Here is a 20361-nt window from a genome sequence, read left to right on the forward strand (position 1 = left end):
GGGATAGTGACGACCGAGACGCCGGGGGGAGATGGTGTTGAGGCGGTGCACGGGGCGCTGGTTAGTGACGAGGAACAACCTCAGCAGCCAGCAGACGGGCGGACAGACACACAGGGTGTAGCCGAGGAGGAGGCAGGGCCAGGCTCGGCGGTACAAGCCGAGGCGCCGGGTGGAAAAAACGCACTAAGAAGGTGCTGGGAGGGAGCACGGACGGTGTTGGTAAATAGTGGCAGTAAAAGAAGTGGTGGCACAGTAGTGAAGCTGGGGTAGCGAGCGGCTTGGTGGGGAAAGGTCCGGCTACACGCTGGAGCATCGCGGCAGCCACCGGGGACGCCTCGGGCTCGGAGTGACAGTGAGGGCGGCTTCACGGATTCCTCTCTCGCCTCCTCGTCCTCGGTGAGTCAGAGCTGCAGTGAAGGATATCAGGAGGTTTTTAGAGAAAACGAAGGGAAAGAGGTCTGTTGTAGTGGAGCAGTTTTTCCCAGATCGTGCACGCCTGCTGGCCTCTATTAAGTTTTTACAGAAACCCTGACCTATCAATTTGTACAACACTCACTGAAAACCATGGTTGGGGTCAATTCCTGTTTTTCAATTCCAATTCCTCCTACAAATCAATTCAAAATTGCAATTACTTTTTGCATTCACATAATATTCTTTATTGGAATTGAATTGAAAAGGGAATTAAAAATTGAATTGGAATTGACCCCAACCCTGTTGAAAACAAAACAAAAAATACAGATCTGGTTCTTCAAATCTTCACTCTGGTTTCATTCTGTGTCGTAGTTCATTTATCTTGCTGTTAATTGCACCACCAATTACACTCTTTGGGGTACTGGGCAATTTTTTCAAGGTAGCCCCTAAAAAACATGTATCACATAGATTTAATGACTTGCACATAGATATATAAAAATCTTTTAATAAACATACCACATATCTTTGAGAAGGGTTCATTAGTTACATATTGCCACAGTAAATCAACATTTTTGTGTGTGGGTGTATTTAAACGTTTTGGTGTATGCTCTTAAACTTGTCTTACACTAGTTCATAGTAAAATCTGTACTTGGCGAAGCAGCTATGCAAAGGCAGTCTTTTCTCCATTAATACCTTGCTTAAGCATTACATTGATGTGGCACAACTGGACTGAAATGTGAAGTATTTGCTCAAAAGTCAAATTTAAATGAGACATGAAAGTTTATATTGTCAAGGATCCCATGGCACTATTCATTATTATTATGTATTAATATGTCTGAAGCATTAATCCAAGGTGATTTACAAGGTGTTGTTGAAAGAGTGACGTGGCTGAATTCTAAGTCAGGCTTCCCTCAATCAGGTCTAACAAATTTGTTATGACTCCACCTTTACTGCTGTGTAGTAATCTGCTGGTACAAAATGGCTGCACCCCAGAGGGTGGTGGGTGAAGTGAGTCTGTAGAGCACTTTGGGATCTTTCCAGCTGCTACATGTAAGGTATTATTATTTATTAATAAATTAACTCTAGTCTCTGAAACTAAAACAAAGGCCAAAGGAACATTTCAAATGCTAACCCTTTGTGTTCTATACAGTTAAAAAGGAGAGTTAGAAATTTTGTACAACAGCATTTACATACCATATATGGCTTCCACCTTTAAGCGATCCAGAGGTGTCTTTTTCTCCGAAGTTGGATCTCTCTTGCTGCCACCACCACGAAGATTGCTCTTTAATAATGTTGGAAAGTCAAAGACAGCAACCGTCAGGGTTCTTGCATATGACGTATTCGTGCTGCACCTCTCTGCAAGGATCCAGGACAGTTTGTCAATGTAAACTCCAGTGCCTGGGAATATTTCCACCTAAAAGACAATGGTAAATAAAAAACAAGTTTATCCCCAAACTATTCTTATATTATGTTAAGTGGAATACATTATCAGTAAGGCTGTGATTTTGTTACAGAAATGTGTTATTAAAGACCACAGTATGTCTCAATTCTAAGTTTATTAATTTACAGACATAATAAAGTCAGTGAATCTGTGACACCCATAATTCAATTACATTCTTATTATCAACTATAACTATGAATATAACTGATAATGTAGCATCATTAGATTGTTTACAACCAATATTTGTTTTCAATATATATATTTTTACCTTGTCTTTGTAATATTGTAGACCAAGAGTGTTATACCTGTTTTGGTGATTCTTTGTCAGATTCAGAACAATTTGCTGTGGGGCTGTCAGAACCACTTGATGGTGACACACTTTTGTCTTCATTGCTGATAAATGTGGCTTTTGTTACAATTTTTTTCAGATTGTCTAAAAGGTCTGGAATCTCTGGAGAAAAAAAACTTAGAATTAAATGATAATCATTTCTAGTAATATATTTAATACAAAGTGAAAACAAAACCATCAATGCCTGCAATTATACTTGAGAGACTTGCTCTATGTTATTGGCAAACTGACCTTTTTGTGGGTCATTAACATTAGCTACGAAAAAAATAAAAAAGATAAAATACAAGAATTACCAGGTCTAATGTAATGCATATAGTCATTAATGTAGGATTATGAAGTTATGTTGAAAAACTTTATTTAATAATCAGTATTATTAAACTATTAGACAGTGCACATTAAGAGTCTGTATTGTAGTTCTAGATTACTTCAGTATGATCAACTATAATACATTACTCTGGAATCTAAATTACTGAAGAATAACATTTATCAAGGTAAGGAATTATTTGCTATAAATAAAAAAACTTACCATCAACCATACGGTTTCGAAGACATTGGTTTTCATTTTTAAGTCTTGTGTTTTCCTTTTCGAGCTGCTTAACTTTTTGCTGTAGCTCAACTTCACTGGACTCTTTAAATGTCTGTAGAATATGACGGGATCTAATTCTTGAAGCTCCATCGGTTTTCTTTCTTATTTTGTGCTGTATTCAGAGAGGAAAAGAGTTTAAAATGAAAATATATATATATATGAATATGATTAAAAAAAAACAATCCTGCAATACATTTATTTAATATTTGCAGTAATTATCTCACCGGAAATGATATCTCAACTGTGGTTCATCAAGGTCACTATCATCTGAAATTTGAAGTTTTTTGTTTGGTTTAGGTACTCTCTTCATTTTAGGACAGGGCATTTTTGTTAGGTCATTAAGTTTTCTTCTTAGTTCGCCTTCTTTTCCTAAAATAAAAATAAAATAAATAAAACCCTGCATTATGTCCACAGATATTTGGGGATTATATTTATTTGTCATAAAAATACTGTGCTTTGACCATACAAATTAAGATGAACAGCCAACACTGAATCAAAACTGAAGTTAAATTATATCTGGTTTAATTTATTTTGTGATTTGGGGGATTTTATTGTAAAGCACAACACACAATAAATCGTTCTTACAAATGCCAGTCAAGTATGACGAGTTTTTAGCGCCCTCACCACCACCTACCATGTTATAAGAGTATGTTAGAAGTACAACACATTAATAACTTAAACATTCATTTCAAATATACTGTGATTGTATATATCAAATAGCATGTAAAGACTTTAATGTTTTTTTTTTAAATAAACATTGTTACCAGTCATAATGATCTGCGCTTCATGGACAGGCCATCCACCTTTTGGAGGTTTGTTCGTGTCTCTCCACTCTGCTCTGAAGTTTCGAGTCGTCTCTTCGTCATCATCAGCAATGCTGAATAAATCAAAATTGCGAAAGCAAGCAGTGGGAATCACGCTGTAAGAGTCTTTGTCGACCCCGCTTTCCCACTTCACCAACGCGTGCATCACCGCCATACTACCTTCACCTTCTCGTCCGTTTTTTCTGCGCCTTTTTCCCCCGACAAGTCACGGCACAAAAAACAGTCCCGCTCTGCATTCTGGTACTTGGCGTTCTTAATAACACCAACAGGGTGTAATCGCATAGACCACTCGAGCATAAAGTACTACATATCCCATCTGTTACAGTTTTTTTTCATCTTCTGAAACTGCAATTTAGCACTTTCAACTGTTTCTTAGTGATTCCTAGAATTACTAACCGGTATTGTAGTCAATGTGTTTATAACCTTTTTTGTTTAACGATTTGTGTGTTATCCTATGGGATCCCATGGTCTTTGATTTGGTCACGGAAGTGATTTGTCTTTGATTTGTTGATCTAGAGTTGAATTTTAATTAGTTTTTCCCTTTTGTATAATTAGTGTAGTGCTACATTTAGTCTTTGTTTTTAAATAAATTTGACAATTTATATCTTTGGAATTGGTGTCTGCGTCCAATTATTACAGAAATTGAGTTATACAAGACTCCAGGATTCGTGATAAGGTGATACTATGAATTCACTTCTTTAATTGAAATGTATAAGTGTACCTTACGCTACATATATGTATGTATGTATGTATGTATGTCCAATTGCTTTGACAATACAAATGAATTGAATTGAGAGGGAGAGAGAGAGAGAGAGAGAGAGAGAGACAGACAGACAGACTGACAAACAGAAAAACAGACAGACACAGACACACACACACACAGAGCCAGCCAGCCAGCCAGCTCAGCGATGACATCACGAGCCTCTCTCAGCTGACTGCTATGACATCACAGAGCACGTACATTCCGTTGCTTGCCGTCTGTCAACCACTCAGTCACTGCCAGCCAGACTGGCTGGCTGGCTGGATGGGGGGGCTGCTTGCTGCTGCTGCGTACCTTAGCAAGCTTATTTGCTTGACCGGCCTTCCTACTCCTCTGCCCACATGCCCACCTATGCCCGATCTGCTGTTCACCTGGATCACAGCTCCGCCCCAACAAGGCAGAGCCCCCCAAGAATGGTACAAACTCACCCACGATCCCCTCCACGGAAAGCTTTAGCAAAAGGCAAAAGCGTTATACGTAATGAAGAGGAACCCGAGTCCAAGACGCATCCGACCAGCCATACATATTTCTGTGTATTAAAGATCACATTTTCTTACATTTAGTTTTTCTGTACTTTATTACATCTTATTGTGATTTATAAAAGTATTGTTTCTTTTCCATATGTATGTATGTATGTGTGTGTGTGTGTGTGTGTGTGTGTGTCTGTCTCTGTGTGAAAGTTAGTGTGTGTGTCTGTACGTGTGTGTGCCTGTCTCTGTGTGAAAGTGTGTGTGTGTGTGTGTGTGTGTGTGTGTGTATATGTCTCTCTGTGAAAGTGTGTGTGTGGGTGTGACAGTGTGTGTGAGTGTCTGTCTGTCTGTCTGTCATGTAATTCGCACATCTGTGAGGGCACCATTTTTGCAGAAGAGATGTACACATTTTGGAGCAACATATGCTGCCATCCAGACATCATCTTTTCCAGTGACGTCCCTGCATTTTCAAACAGATCACATTTTATTACACTTTGTTTATCTGTACTTTATTACATCTTATTGTGATTTATACTTGTAATGTTTCTTTTCCATATATATGTATGTACAGTGGGGGAAAAAAGTAATTGATCCCCTGCTGATTTTGTACGTTTGCCCACTGACAAAGAAATGATCAGTCTATAATTTTAATGGTAGGTGTATTTTAGCAGTGAGAGACAGAATAACAACAAGAAAATCCAGAAAAATGCATTTCAAAAAAGTTATAAATTGATTTGCATGTTAATGAGGGAAATAAGTATTTGACCCATTTTCAATGCCCTGGCTTAGGGAAGGAGGTTCTCACCCATGATTTGACGGTACATGGCCCCGTCCATCGTCCCTTTGATGCGGTGCAGTTGTCCTGTCCCCTTAGCAGAAAAACAGCCCCAAAGCATAATGTTTCCACCTCCATGTTTGATGGTGGGAATGGTGTTCTTGGGGTCATTCCTCCTCCTCCAAACACGGCGAGTTGAGTTGATGGCAAAGAGCTTGATTTTGGTCTCATCTGAGACCACTTTCACCCAGTTCTCCTCTGAATCATTCAGATGTTCATTGGCAAACTTCAGACGGGTCTGTACATGTGCTTTCTTGAGCAGGGGGACCTTGCGGGCGCTGCAGGATTTCAGTCCTTCACGGCATAGTGTGTTACCAATTGTTTTCTTGGTGACTATGGTCCCAGCTACCTTGAGATCATTAACAAGATCCTCCCATGTAGTTCTGGGCTGATTCCTCACCGTTCTCATGATCATTGAAACTCCACGAGGTGAGATCTTGCATGGAGCCCCAGACTGAGGGAGACTGACAGTTATTTTGTGTTTCTTCCATTTGCGAATAATCGCACCAACTGTTGTCACCTTCTCACCAAGCTGCTTGGTGATGGTCTTGTAGCCCATTCCAGCCTTGTGTAGGTCTACAATCTTGTCCCTGACATCCTTGGACAGCTCTTTGGCCATGGTGGAGAGTTTGGAATCTGATTGATTGATTGCTTCTGTGGACAAGTGTCTTTTATACAGGTAACGAGCTGAGATTAGGAGCACTCCCTTTAAGAGAGTGCTCCTAATCTCAGCTCGTTACCTGTATGAAAGACACCTGGGAGCCAGAAATCTTGCTGATTGATAGGGGATCAAATACTTATTTCCCTCATTAACATGCAAATCAATTTATAACTTTTTTGAAATGCGTTTTTCTGGATTTTCTTGTTGTTATTCTGTCTCTCACTGCTAAAATACACCTACCATTAAAATTATAGACTGATCATTTCTTTGTCAGTGGGCAAACGTACAAAATCAGCAGGGGATCAAATACTTTTTCCCTCACTGTATGTATGTATGTATGTATGTATGTAAGTGTGTGTGTGTCTGTCTCTGTGTGAAAGTGTGTGTGTGTGTCTGTCTGTGAAAGTGATTGTGTGTGAAAGTGTGTGTGTCTGTCTGTCTGTCTGTGAAAGTGTGTGTGTGTGTGTGTGTGTGTGCGTGTGTCTGTCTGTGAAAGTGTGTGTTTGTGTGTGTATGGGTGTGACAGTGTGTATGAGTGTCTGTCATGTAACTCACACATCTGTGAGGGCACCATTTTTGCAGAAAGAGATTTACACATTTTGGAGCAACATATGCTGCCATCCAGACATCGTCTTTTCCAGGGACGTACCTGCATTTTTCAGCAGGATAACGCCAAACCACATTCTGCCCAGATTTCAAGCGCATGGTTGCATAGGCAGAGAGTGCGGGTGCTAGCATGGCCTGCCTGCAGTCCTGACCTGTCTCCGAATTGAGAATGTGTGGCGCACTATGAAGTGCAAATTAAGACAACGAAGGCCCTGTGCAGTTGCGCAGCTGAGGAAATGCATAATGGATGAATGGGGGAAAATCCCGCTTGCTAAACTTAACCAAGTGGTGTCTTCAGTGCCCAAGTGCTTAATAAGTGTTATTAAAAGAAAAGGTGATGTTACATAGTGGTAAACAGTCGACTGTCCCAACTTTCTTGGTTTCTTTTCACTGCTAATGAGATGCTGTAGAGTGAGTTAGTTATATTGCTTTCAGGAGCTCTAATCGTATTGATGAGTTCATGCAGCATTTGTAATTGAATTTCAAAAAGAAATCTTTGCTGTCTGGCCTGTGTGTATGAGATGTACTCTGTCAATCTTTGGCTAACAACTGAAACATTGGTAGAACAGAAATGGCAACATAAAAAATAAAAGTACATTTTAAAAGAGCACATTAAATAGGATGAATATACAGTTTTTTACAATCACTTTGTCACTAATTTCAGAACCTTGATGTCATTTTTCAAAACTCTAGACACAAAACTCAAAACGGTCATCACTTGTAACACAGGCTGTCCAATGTTCAAAACATTGCATTGTGCATTCATATCTTTAAAGAAACCTAGCACTTGCAGACTTGTTGGTTCAAATAACTCATTTATCATGAAATACCATAGTAACATAGTAACACAGAAGATACCGATAGTTTCACTGTGTAGTTGTTCGTACAATCATTAAATATTGTAGTACAAAATATGTGATACATGTTTCATTATGGTACTACACATAAATACATCACTGTAAAAGGACTAGTAGAGAGAATACTACAGACACAGTGGAATCATTGAACAAAATCTGAAATGTATTGATGCAATACAATCAAATCACACCATAGGTTTCTTTGAATCCATGCAACAATAATTAGCTACAAAAAAGAACAAAACTACAGTAAAATGTCAACTGCAGTGTTCCTCACCTGGCTTAGTGTAAAAAGCAAAACAAAGGATTGATTACTTTACTTCTAAATTTCCATCAGCCCTGTGTTCAGGTTCAGGTTCTCACAACCATTTTTCACAAGAGGCATCTTGAAACTGAACATACCTGAACATACTCAGTCATCAGCTGCTTCACTCTGTCTGCATTTCTTTCAAAAGGCACACTATACTCTGTGCTACACATTGGTATGCAGTATACAGTCATTTGACAATTGAGAGTAGCCTAATGTTTAGTGCATGCTGAAGACTTGCCGCTTCTCAGTACGGACATTTCTGATGATTGAGGCCACAGTTGATCCTGAGTTGATTCTGAGGTTTGATTGAATCATTGTAGCTGCCTCAGTCATGGTCATGCCATGATTTACAACATGTTCTACAACTATTTCTCGGATTTCACTGGACACTATTTGCTGTTGCTGCCGCTGTCTGGTCCGTGGCCTTGTCCTCTACCACGTTCCCCCAACACCTCTCAAATGAGGCCCATGGCTGCCTCTCTGGTGAGGCCTAAGCCCTCCTCTATGACGAGGCCCACGACCACCTCTCAGAAGGGGTGCATGTCCCCTTCCATTCTTTTGACCACCACGTCTTCCTCCTCCCACTGCTTGACCTCTATTGTGACCTGGATGACCTGCCGGCTCCATGTTATCACTGTGTTGCTCGGGTGGATAGCACTCATTTCACTCGATACTCGTACCACAATGTGAAATCAATCATCAATAACCAGTTGGCAGTATTGGAAAAGCAATTACAAGGGCCTGCATACATACAGTAATGTCAAATCTGATGTGGAAGAACAATCATCTTCAACCAGGTTGGAGCGTTAGTTGCAATGCCTTTAATACACGCAGCGTGGAGAGGAACAGTGACTCAAGAAGATCCCAAAGTCGCTCTGCCTTCATTTTAACAGTCAGAGCTTTTATACACAAAAATCAAAGAGCTGGTTATAATCAGAAAGTCATTACTATGTTATCTTAAAAGTTAGCTAAGCAGAATTTATATCATTATAGGACAGAGTTCATAGATCAACACATGGATTAGGGAGCAGGCACTTCAATCATACTGTTTGACATTGTCTCCAAGATTCTCATCGTAAATAACAAGCAGAAATCAAACTACCTTCTGGCCTGACCTTCTAGCTTGACCTTATCTTTCTTAAGTATACAAGAGAGAAAAACAGGTATTAGAGAAAGAATTTCTAACTTTCCTTCCACACTGAAAACATGGTGTGGAAAAGTGCTACATGATGATGAATGATGATGAAATATTACATCCATAGATAATGTAGTCCAACTGGTTCATGCTCCTCGGTTATTGGTGTCAATGGATCTCATTATCCTGAAACTTTCATGATCGAAACATGGAATACTGTTCGTCAGTTTCCATAAAACTATGAATTAAGAGTAATGCAACAGTCACTTATCATTTTGAGCAGCTGTATCAATTGATAGTTAGATCTTTGTAATGAAATGAATAGACAGTGATCTCAGATGTAATGTGTGAATTGCATTTTGAAATGGTAATACTTTGACGTTAAGTTGTATCATTTTAGTTCAATGAACAAATGATCTGAGGTTGATGTGTATTGTATCCAAGCAATTGAAAAATGTGCATTTTGATCATCGGGTGTGAGTTTAGTGTCTAGAGTTTTGAAAAATGACATCAAGGTTCTGAAATGAGTGCCAAAGTGATTGTAAAAAAGTGTAATATCAGGGGACAGTGGCTATTAGTGATCTGGCCTTCCGTGGCCTCTGTATTAATGTAACAGGTCACATTGTATGTGTACACTGATACTTGATAGTATAATATAGTACAAGTAAAAAACATACATAGGTATCATAGAAGTATTTTGCAGAAATGATTAAGGATACTTATCAAAATGGAGAGGAAATGCTAAATCCAGTCTCCCCAGGCTGAGCTTCTATTGCTACACCTGCTAAGTGGCTGCTGGCCCCACTATATGGATAGAGCCACACCAAGTACAAGAGTCTCCCCATTGCTATTTATATCTCCCTATCCAGTCTTCTATACGTGTCAGGTATACAAGTGTGTGTGTGTGTGTGTGTGTGTCTGTCTGTCTGTCTGTCTGTCTGTGAAAGTGTGTGTGTGTGTGTGTGTGTGTGAAAGTGTGTGTGAGTGTCTGTCTGTCTGTCTGTCATGTAACTTGCACATCTGTTAGGGCACCATTAATGCAGAGATGTACACATATTGTTTATTTTCCATATATATGTATGTATGTATGTATGCATGTCCAATTGCTTTGACAATACAAATGCACTGAATTGAGACAGAGAGAGAGAGAGAGAGAGAGAGAGAGGTGCTAAGGCACATTTGTAACATAAATTAGGGAACATTTGAAACATGCTTAGGGAACATTCATAAGAACATAAGAACATAAGAACATAAGAAAGTTTACAAACGAGAGGAGGCCATTCGACCCATCATGCTCGTTTGGTGTCCATTAATATCTAAGTGATCCATGGATCCTATCCAGTCTATTTTTAAATGTTCCCAAACTTTCAGCTTCTACCACTTTCCATCTTGAATGCCTTGAAGCCCAATTTCCATTTGTTGTCCCCTGGTGCGTGTGTCCCTGCTGATCTGGAAAAGCTCCTCTGGTTTGAGGAACCTTTCATGATTTTGAAGACTTGGATCAAGTACCCACGTAATCTCCTCTGTTCCAGGGTGAAAAGGTTCAGTTCCCTCAGTCTCTCCGAGTAGGACTTTCCCTTCAGACCTGGAATAAGTCTGGTTGCTCTCCTCTGAACTGTCTCTAAAGCAGCAATATCCTTCTTGAAGTGTGGTGCCCAGAACTGTACACAGTATTCCAGATGAGGTCTAGCGCATTGTACTGTCTTAACATTACTTCCCTTGTTTTAAATTCTACACTTTTGACGATATACCCTAGCATTCTGTATGCCTTTTGTATTGCTTCCCCACATTGTTTGGATGGAGAAAGTGAATCCACATAGATTCCTAGGTCTTTCTCATGCATTACTTCATCTAGATCTGTACCTCCCATAGTGTAATTATAGTGGACATTTTTGTTTTACTGCATGTATTACCTTGCACTTGTCCACATTGAATTTCATTTGCCAGGTGTCAGCCCACAACTGAATTTATCTAAGTTCCTCTGAATAGCATGTGCTGCCAAGATTGTATCTGCTAAGCCACCTATTTTAGTATCATCTGCAAATTTGACAAGGTTGCTAAGTATCCCAGAGTCCAGATCATTAATATAGATTAGAAAAAGCAAAGGCCCTAGTACTGATCCCTGTGGAACTCCACTAACAACCTCACTCCAGTTAGAAGTGACTCCTCTAATCTGTTTCCTATACATCAACCAGTTCATAATCCATCTACTTACATTACCCTGAATGCCTACAGCTTCCAATTTGAGGATCAGTCTTTGGTGTGGAACCTTATCAAAAGCTTTTTGGAAATCTAAGTATATCATATCATATGCTTTCACGTGATCTACAGCTGCAGTTGCATGTTCAAAAAAATTTATTAAGTTAGTAAGACATGATCTGCCTCGTCTAAACCCATGTTGACTATCTCCAAGAATATGGTTTTCATTGAGATGCTCCTCTATTTTCTGTCTAATAATTTTTTCCAACATTTTACAGGTGATGCAGGTGAGACTGATTGGTCTGTAATTTCCTGGCTCAGTTTTGTCCCCTTTCTTGTGGATTGGTATGAAATTTGCTGTCTTCCAGTCAGTGGGAACATCCCCTGTTCTAAGTGTCATTTGAAATAATCGAGTTAACGGCCTATACATAATTTCCCTCATTTCTTTAAGTACTGTTGGAAATATCCCATCTGGCCCAGGTGATTTGTTTGATTTTAATTCTGCTAGTCCCTTTAGTACCTCCTCCTCATTTATCCTGATCTCTCTTAGGGTTTGACTGGATTGATTGTCAACCTGTGGCATGTCATCTGTTTTTTCTTTTGTAAAAACCTCTGTGAAATACTCATATAGAATATTTGCCACATCTTGTTCGTTTTCCAAGATACCTCCATTTTTGCCCTTTATCTGTTTCACCTCCTCCTTAATTGACCGCTTGCTGTTGTAATTTTGAAAAAAGCTCATTGCATTGGTTGTAGCTCCAAGAGCTATGTTTCTTTCTATTTCCCTCTTTGCTTTCCTGATCCCTTTCTTAAGATCTCTTTGCAGCTCAACATATTCTATGTATTTTGTTTCATCACCATCCCTTTTGTATGTGCTATACAACATTTTCTTCCTCTTTATATTTTTTTGCATGCCTCTGGTTTGTATGTATGTATGTATGTATGTATGTATGTGTGGAAGGAAAGTTAGAAATTCTTTTCTCACAACTGTTTTTCTCTCTTGTATACTTAAGAAAGATAAGGTCAAGCTAGAAGGTCAGGAGGCCATAAGGTAGTTTGATTTCTCTTTGTTATTTACAATGAGAACCTTGGAGACAATGTCAAACAGAATGACCTACGTGCCTGTTCCCTAATACCATGTATAGACCTATGAACTCTGTTCGATAATGATATATGTTCTGCTTAGTTAGCCTTTAAGATAACATAGTAATGACTTTCTAGCATGTATGTATGTATGTATATATATATATATATATATATATATATATATATATGTATGAATGTATGTATGTCCAATTGCTTTTGACAATACAAATGAATTGAGAGGGAGAGAGAGAGAGAGAGAGACAGACAGACAGACTGACAAACAGAAAAACAGACACACACACAAACACACACACACACAGAGCCAGCCAGCCCGCCAGCCAGCCAGCCAGCCAGCCAGCTCAGCGATGACATCACGAGCCTCTCTCAGCTGACTGCTATGACATCACAGAGCACGTACATTCCGTTGCTTGCCGTCTGTCAACCACTCAGTCACTGCCAGCCAGACTGGCTGGCTGGCTGGATGTGGGGGCTGCTTGCTGCTGCTGCGTACCTTAGCAAGCTTATTTGCTTGACCGGCCTTCCTACTCCTCTGCCCACATGCCCACCTATGCCTCTACTCCAAGATACTTATACAATAGAAAAACTATGGTAATAATAATATAGCCCAAGACAAAAAATATTAATCTTTCTAGACTGTATTAAAGTTCAGCACTTCGGAAAAATAGAATTATTTTGTATTTCAATAAAACAAAAATTATTACTGGTATCCACACACCCAACCAATGTAAATGTCACGGACGGTGTTAATTAGCTCCTTAATCACCATTACTTATTATATTTATATTTCACTTCACTTTATGCAATATGGCTTGTGTATTTTGTTTGGTTCTATATTGCCATTATTTTGTGTGTTGATTATCTTTCACTTTATTGTTTAATTTGTTATTCACTTAGTATTATTTTGATTGTTTGCACGCGTGCCTTATTATTTTTGTTTCTTCTTTCTTTCACAACTCACCTGGGTCCACCTGCACTCTTCACACGCGTCCCCACTTAATCACCCTGCCCTGGGAGAGGAGAGGATTATCTGCTGTAGTCCACTTTCCAATGTGGGAGGTCTCTGCGGCTCATATCTCATTCAATTATTTATTCATTTATCCTACATCAAGTTTATTTATTTTCCCACGTTTCATTCAATCACCATCAGAAGCTCTCTGTGCTAAAAGTGGCAGCACATTTGTCTCACACACATCAAACTCACCTTTTCCTGCTTCCCAAGCCTTATCAACTTACTCAGACCCTCGTCAACTTACTCAAACCCTCTTCAACTTTGGTTAACATTGCTCTGCATTCTAACAGCTATTCTTTCTCCTATTCTTAATTTCTTACAAGAAATGTATTCAGGTTTTTTTATCAATATGTTTTATTTATATTTATACAGATGTCACTCCATTATTCGTTTATTGAAGTCATATATGTACCTAACAAAATATTAGCCAATAGGCCATTGATCTCAATAATGATTCCCATAATCCTAGGACACCTTCTCTTTTACTCTTCCTTTCCATTCTTACTTTTCTCCTGTAAAGCATTTTATATTACTTGAGCTTACTTATTCTATAGTTGTAATCTTATACTTCTGCGGTATCTTACCCTTTTCCTACATCACTCATCTTAAAACCATGGTCTACTTTGACTTTCATTTCAGGTATTATATGCTAGGCACCAATAACCAAACATTTTCTGAAAGACTGTAACATGTCACCAGACTGTTTACATTCTCCTGCTTTCACAGGCTGTCAGGGCTGCACCAGGCTCTCTTCTAGCCTTTCGTTTCCTTGAATTTGACTTTTGACAGAGCTTGTCCATAACATGATGTTTAACAAACAAATTCTGGTTCTTCTTGTGGAGACACCATGACTATTTATGTATTACTATTATTATCCATCTGTTTATTCAATGTATATTTTGGATTACTTTTCTTATAATAGTCTTTCTTTCTGATTTCTGATGCTTGAGGCACTCTGTATAGAGCCAAAGATCCTCATGAATATGATAAATCTGTTGTTACATTTTTAAATATAATTCTAAAATGATTGCCAAAACATAGACATTTACCTTATATCACCTTCAAACTATACATATTCATAAACACACAAAGCACATACACATTGATATCTAAAGATAATTCAGATATCCGATCTGTGGCATGTTTTATTGACCCTGCAGTGTCTCAAACAGCCCTTATAACTTATTATTTAAGCTTATGATTATTTAGAATAAAATGTCAAATAATCCCACTCGATTATTTCATTATTTCACTATCTCAGTTTTCTTGATCCATTGTGAAAAAGTTCTGTTATTTCCTCCTCATCTGTAGAGGCTACATTAGCCCACTCCCCGGTCTGATATTCTCGTAGTAACTGTATCCAAATGTTGGGCGGACATTTAGCCTTCACGATGATGTGTACATCGTGCGGGTGAAGGAGGTGAATAACCATCTTTTCATCTAGAATATCCCAAAAAGTTGTGTTACCCTGGTTTGGTTTTAATTTTGGGAGGGACACCCATATCATTTCTTTTTCTCCTGGGGAGAAGGGGACATGGGTTTTAGTCGTATAGACTATTGATTGACCTTCCTCTTTACTCTGTCTAGTTTTGACTTGCATGGGTGCAGCTGGGACCGTTTTCAGAGCGGTCAGATCTGGATACAATGTATTATTATAACCAAAATCAGTGATTGATTTATATTCCGGATTATATGGGGGAGGAGCGCTAGCAAAACCTCCTTTTTCATATTCCCATGCTTTGCGATCTAAATCATCCCAATCGGGCCTGTCGTCCTCGGAGTGATCTGTGTCGCGACGCGCTCCTAACACGGCAGCACATCGCGCACCTACACCTTCACCTTTTCTGACCACTTTTCTTGCCCTTCTAATTTGCCTTGTAGTTCTATTAATTCTATCGTATTTTTCACAACTTCTTCTCTCAATTCACATTACTGTTTATGATGATCTTCCATTTCTGTTATTTTCTTTTCTTGATTCTCACCAACCTGACACAATATCACAATTCCTTTCTCTGTCTTATCTGGTTGTTGTTGCTTCCACCAGTCCCGGTGCTCCTTCGGAGACCAGTCTTTCTCCCAACTTCCTTCCAACATTTTCTTCTCTACATTCTGTTTTTTTATTTCTCAAAAAACCAATAATGCTGGTGTCACTCACTGTGACGATTTATCTGAAATATTACATTATTATATATTATATATATATATATATATATATATATATATATATATATATATTATAATAAAAACAAACACTCTAGTAAGGTACGGACACCCGTACATGACACTGGCTAAGGTAAGGGAACCCATAAACAACCATAAGCACCCCCGGACCTAGGACAGACTGTAACTTGCTAACTTGCTAACTTGCTAACTGTTTTGTTTGCTTCACATCGTTTGCTGCTAGTTGCATGCCAAACGAGTTCGTTCTGTCCAAAATATAAGCTTTTTTCTTCTAATAAACTCAATAAAAATACAGTGCACTAGCAACTATTTCCCTTTCAAAAGTTGTAGTCCCGTTTCAGTTAAAACAAAATGTGTTCTTCAAACAAAGAAAATACTTGTGTTTCTTTTCCCTCTTTACCTGCTCTTATCACAAAGCTTCTCAACACAATCTCAGGTGCAGGTGCACTCTGCGCTATCCTTTGCCCGAGCTTTGTCCAGGAAAACTCACTGTAGCCATCTTAGTTCAACACGGGCTCTCCTTACCTGCGAGTCACACGGGTCCAGTTCACTTTGCAAGTGAACAGTCTCTTCTCAGAAACAATAAGGAAACTTGGAAAGAAACACAATCCCAGGTCGGTGTTAAAAAAAAGTTCTTTGTTTTCATATTAAAAGAAAACATTTGTATTTTCTCTGCACACTTCACAGCTCCAATTAGCACAACTAATCCCTGCCCCCCTCAGAACCGTCACTAAAGAAAGGTACTCACAGTCATTTTAAATATGACATCCTGTAGTGTTTGTTTTCAAAATATGATCTTATTATCACTTGAACCAAATAAATCCTTTGACCCACTAATACCAAATTACAGTTATGGGGGCCACAGATGTGATTTGAAAATACGATCTTCCATGTCTTTCTGTTGTGTTTTGACCTGGGGATCTGTAATTGTCCAAGTGGCTACTGCACATGTACTTATTTAATATTAAATGTGTTATTTAATTAGGCTTGGTTCCGGTGAGCATGTACAAGACGTCAGCTTTTTAAATAACTGTGTGTATTGGATCATACACATTTTAGAAATACTCTCTCAAACTTCCCGCATTGGTACCTCACCAGGGAGGTTGAAAACAGCAATAGCATTGAAAAAGTGTGATTGTAGTTCTGCTCTTCTGCAATATATTTCTACAATATCTTTAACATCTTCTTTAACATTGTTTTAAAGGCTGGGACCAATATGGTGGAATATCTCCAACACACGGACATTGAGAGACTCGACCCCTTTGTGCTGCTGCTCAGAGACCAACTCTCAGTTGTCTCTGAGTAGGCTATGGATCAACTTCCTTTCCTAATATGAAGGAGACCATGGATACAAAACCTATGAAAAACAGGTGATTATTGTTATTCTTCTCATTATAAACTACTTAATACATCTCTCCCATAAAGTACAACAGGATAGTGGTGACGTCATTCAGGATTGGATTGCCATTGGTCAAAAGCCCTCTGAGAGAAATTGTGTGGCGACACTCCACACTCTTAGAAGAAATTGTTCTGCACAGAACCATAAAGGGTTCCTCGAGTAATCGCTCTGGTGGATCCCTTTATGGTTCTATGTAGAACCCCTTCAAAGGGGTTACATGAAGAACCCCCAAACATAGCGTTCTACACAGAACCATTCGTTTTAAAATGTTATATATAGAACCCATTCAAAAGGGGGACACGTGCTATACCTGAATTTGTTTTCCAAATACAATCTTTAAAAAATGTATGATTTCATATATACAAACACACATACACAACGTAGAAATCGCACTACTAGTGAAGTAACTTCATTTACATTATATGCCACAACTCCTCAATTTGGAACGCAAAAACAAGACATCTGATGTAAAAGTGTAAACTAATTACGAACAGCACTTTTGATTTTTATCTTCAATTCAGGGGCTACTTATTCGAACAGTAAACTGTATTCTCTCTTCAGAGTGACTGGAATGTTTTTGCCTACATTCAACTTAAATATGAAAGTTTCCAAAAACGGCATAGTTTTCTTTAAGGCTATTCAATGCCAAACACAAAATTCTCTCTGCTTTCAGTGCTTGTCCTTCAGCACAATTACACAGGTTCATGATGTTCTCATTTCAATACATTGTTTTCTTATTTAAACTATTTGACTTTGAGCTTACATTGAGAATAAAATCACTTTTGCAAGTAAAACCTGGCCAAGAAAGGAAGCAGCACTACAATAAAACAATACACAGAATACAAAGCAGTTCCTTCAAAAGTGAAAGTGATAAAGAGTGATGTCTGTCAGTAAATTACGTTGAGATACATATTGGTTATTTTGAATTAGGAGTCCAACTTCAATAACTTCTATTAACAAGCCAAAATACAGATCAGAATTACGGGTAATTGAAAATAATATGTAGCGCCTAGGTAAGCTTGGATGTGTTCAGAGAAACACTAAAAACGGACCTTCCTCACACCCGTCTTGTTGAGGTGGACGTGGTCATACAGGTGATGTGGCTGGATGTCTCAGTGTGTGCCAGGTGGACGTTGGGGAGGAGGGCACATCTTCGGGATACTTCTGCGTTGATGGCCTGGATGATGTGCAGGGGCACGTCTGTGCGGGGCAGCAGTGTGGAGATGGTGATTTTGGCAGTTTGGAATTCCTCTGTGGCTTTCTTTGCCACCTGTCTCAGGGCTGAGGCCACATCGCCCCTGCGGGCACTCAGGTCGTTAGTGCCGGTGTGGATGAGGATGTGTTTGACCTGGCACAGCCTCCTCTTGGAGAGCAGCTCCAGGGCTCTCTGTGCTGTCGGGCACCAAAGCTTTTTCACTTTTCGCCCAGGGAAGAGGCGCCTCTCATCCAGGAACTTCCCATTGGAGTCGCTCAGAATGACAACCTCTGTGTTGACCTGCCACTCCGGGTTTTGCGTCGGGAGTGGTGGGGGCAGCGGGTGTGTTTTAGGGGAGTGGCGTTTCAGGGGTTTGTGTATTAGTGGCAGGTCTGGTGATAGTGGGGGTGTCAGGAGTGGTGGGGAGTGTGGGTGGATCAGTGGGTGCGTCAGTGGGTGCATCAGGGGTTGTAGGTGTTGTGGGGTCAGTGCAGTGCAGTCTCTGTGCTCCTCTCTTAGCTTCTCCAGCTGGCTCTGCAGGCTCCTCAGCTGGCTGTGCTGGGGTGTCCTGGTCAGCTCCTCCCTCGCTCTGTGCAGCTCCGTCCTCAGGGTTTGGCTCTGCTCCTCCTGGTCTCTCACTGCTGCTCTCAGCTTATGGATCTCAGCCTTGTGGTGCATCTTTAGTCCCTGAACTCCGCAAACTTCAGCTCCAGCACTGATAGGCATTCCTTTAGTGTTTTAATGTTGCTGGAGAGTTTTGGGGAGACAGGGGGGCAGTCTGTGGGAGATGGGGCACTGTCTGGCTCCGTGTGGCTGGGGGCAGACTGCAGGGTGGCCGGCTCTGGCTCGTGTTTCTCTACCTCAGTCTGCTGCTTTGAGGTGTGGAAGCCGAGAGATAATTGGTCCAGGCTGCTCTCGCTGTCCTGCACCATGATGGTCCCGTTGTGGTATACATTAAAAGTGAGCATCACACTGTCTGTGTCTTTCTCTACCAGCACTGAGATCTGCCTGCCTCTGCTAATGCCCCTCTTGTTGTTATTGGGGTATGTCTGGCACAGGGTTTTGTGAAAGGCGGTGGGGTACTGAGTGTAGAACAGTAGATTGTTCTTGACCCTGTTTTCTCCTTTACCGGTGTAGTCTAGGATGAGGGTCTCAGGAGATGCTCTCATCACAGCTTGTTTGTAGTCCTTCTTAGCCTGTGCAGAGCGAATGTCTTCAGGGTATCGGATTTCAAAAGGCAGCTCTGCAGTCAGACTGCTGTTCGATAGATTTGTATCAGTCTCAGTGGCAGTTGGGCTCTCTCCTACTGTCACTCTATTCAAATTGGAGCTCTGCATTTTCATTGGCTGAGTCAACTACTGAGAATGCTTATTTATTTTATTAATACATATTTTTTTGTTTAATTATTTGTCTCTATAGGTGAAAGGTCTTACCTCCAATTCTTGTCTTCAGCTTTTCTTTTCTGACTTTTCTTCCTGAACTGTCTCTCTGCTTTCTTCTTTTTGTGTTTCTCTTAAAATTATTATTTTTTGAATACTTTTTCTTCTGAATTTCTATTCCATGTCTTCTGTGTATGTTTATAGTGCTATATATTCATTTGTAAATGACAAATTAAATCCGCTTATGTATAAAAACAAATGTTTTTTAGGAGCTCATATTCCTCTCTCTCTCTCTCTCTCTCTCTCTCTCTCTCTCTCTCTCTCTCTCTCTCTCTCTCCCTCTCAATTCAATTCATTTGTATTGTCAAAGCAATTGGACATACATACATATACATACATACATACATACATACATACATACATACATACATACATCTACACGGAAAATAAATAATAGAATTATGAATCACAATAAGATGTAATGAAGTACAGAAAATGAAAATGTAAAAAAATGTGATCTTTAATACATACAAATAAAGAAAATAGGTTTACTATTTCCAGATTCCTTTTTTGAAATACAGTGACATGCATAACAAACAAGTATTTACATTATATTTACAGCCGGTGCTCGTGTGTCACTGTGTCCC

At 39.6% G+C, this 20361-nt stretch overlaps 1 non-coding gene across 1 annotated transcript; it reads right to left on the minus strand.

The window, feature by feature from the left end:
• Positions 1-4756: 4756 nt before the first annotated feature.
• On the minus strand, positions 4757-4871 carry LOC136739041 (U5 spliceosomal RNA). Its single transcript, XR_010812767.1, has one exon. It is a non-coding gene; the product is annotated as a U5 spliceosomal RNA (small nuclear RNA).
• Positions 4872-20361: the final 15490 nt, after the last annotated feature.

Source organism: Amia ocellicauda, unplaced genomic scaffold (assembly GCF_036373705.1).
Source record: "Amia ocellicauda isolate fAmiCal2 unplaced genomic scaffold, fAmiCal2.hap1 HAP1_SCAFFOLD_59, whole genome shotgun sequence".
NCBI classification, from domain to species: Eukaryota; Metazoa; Chordata; class Actinopteri; order Amiiformes; family Amiidae; genus Amia; species Amia ocellicauda.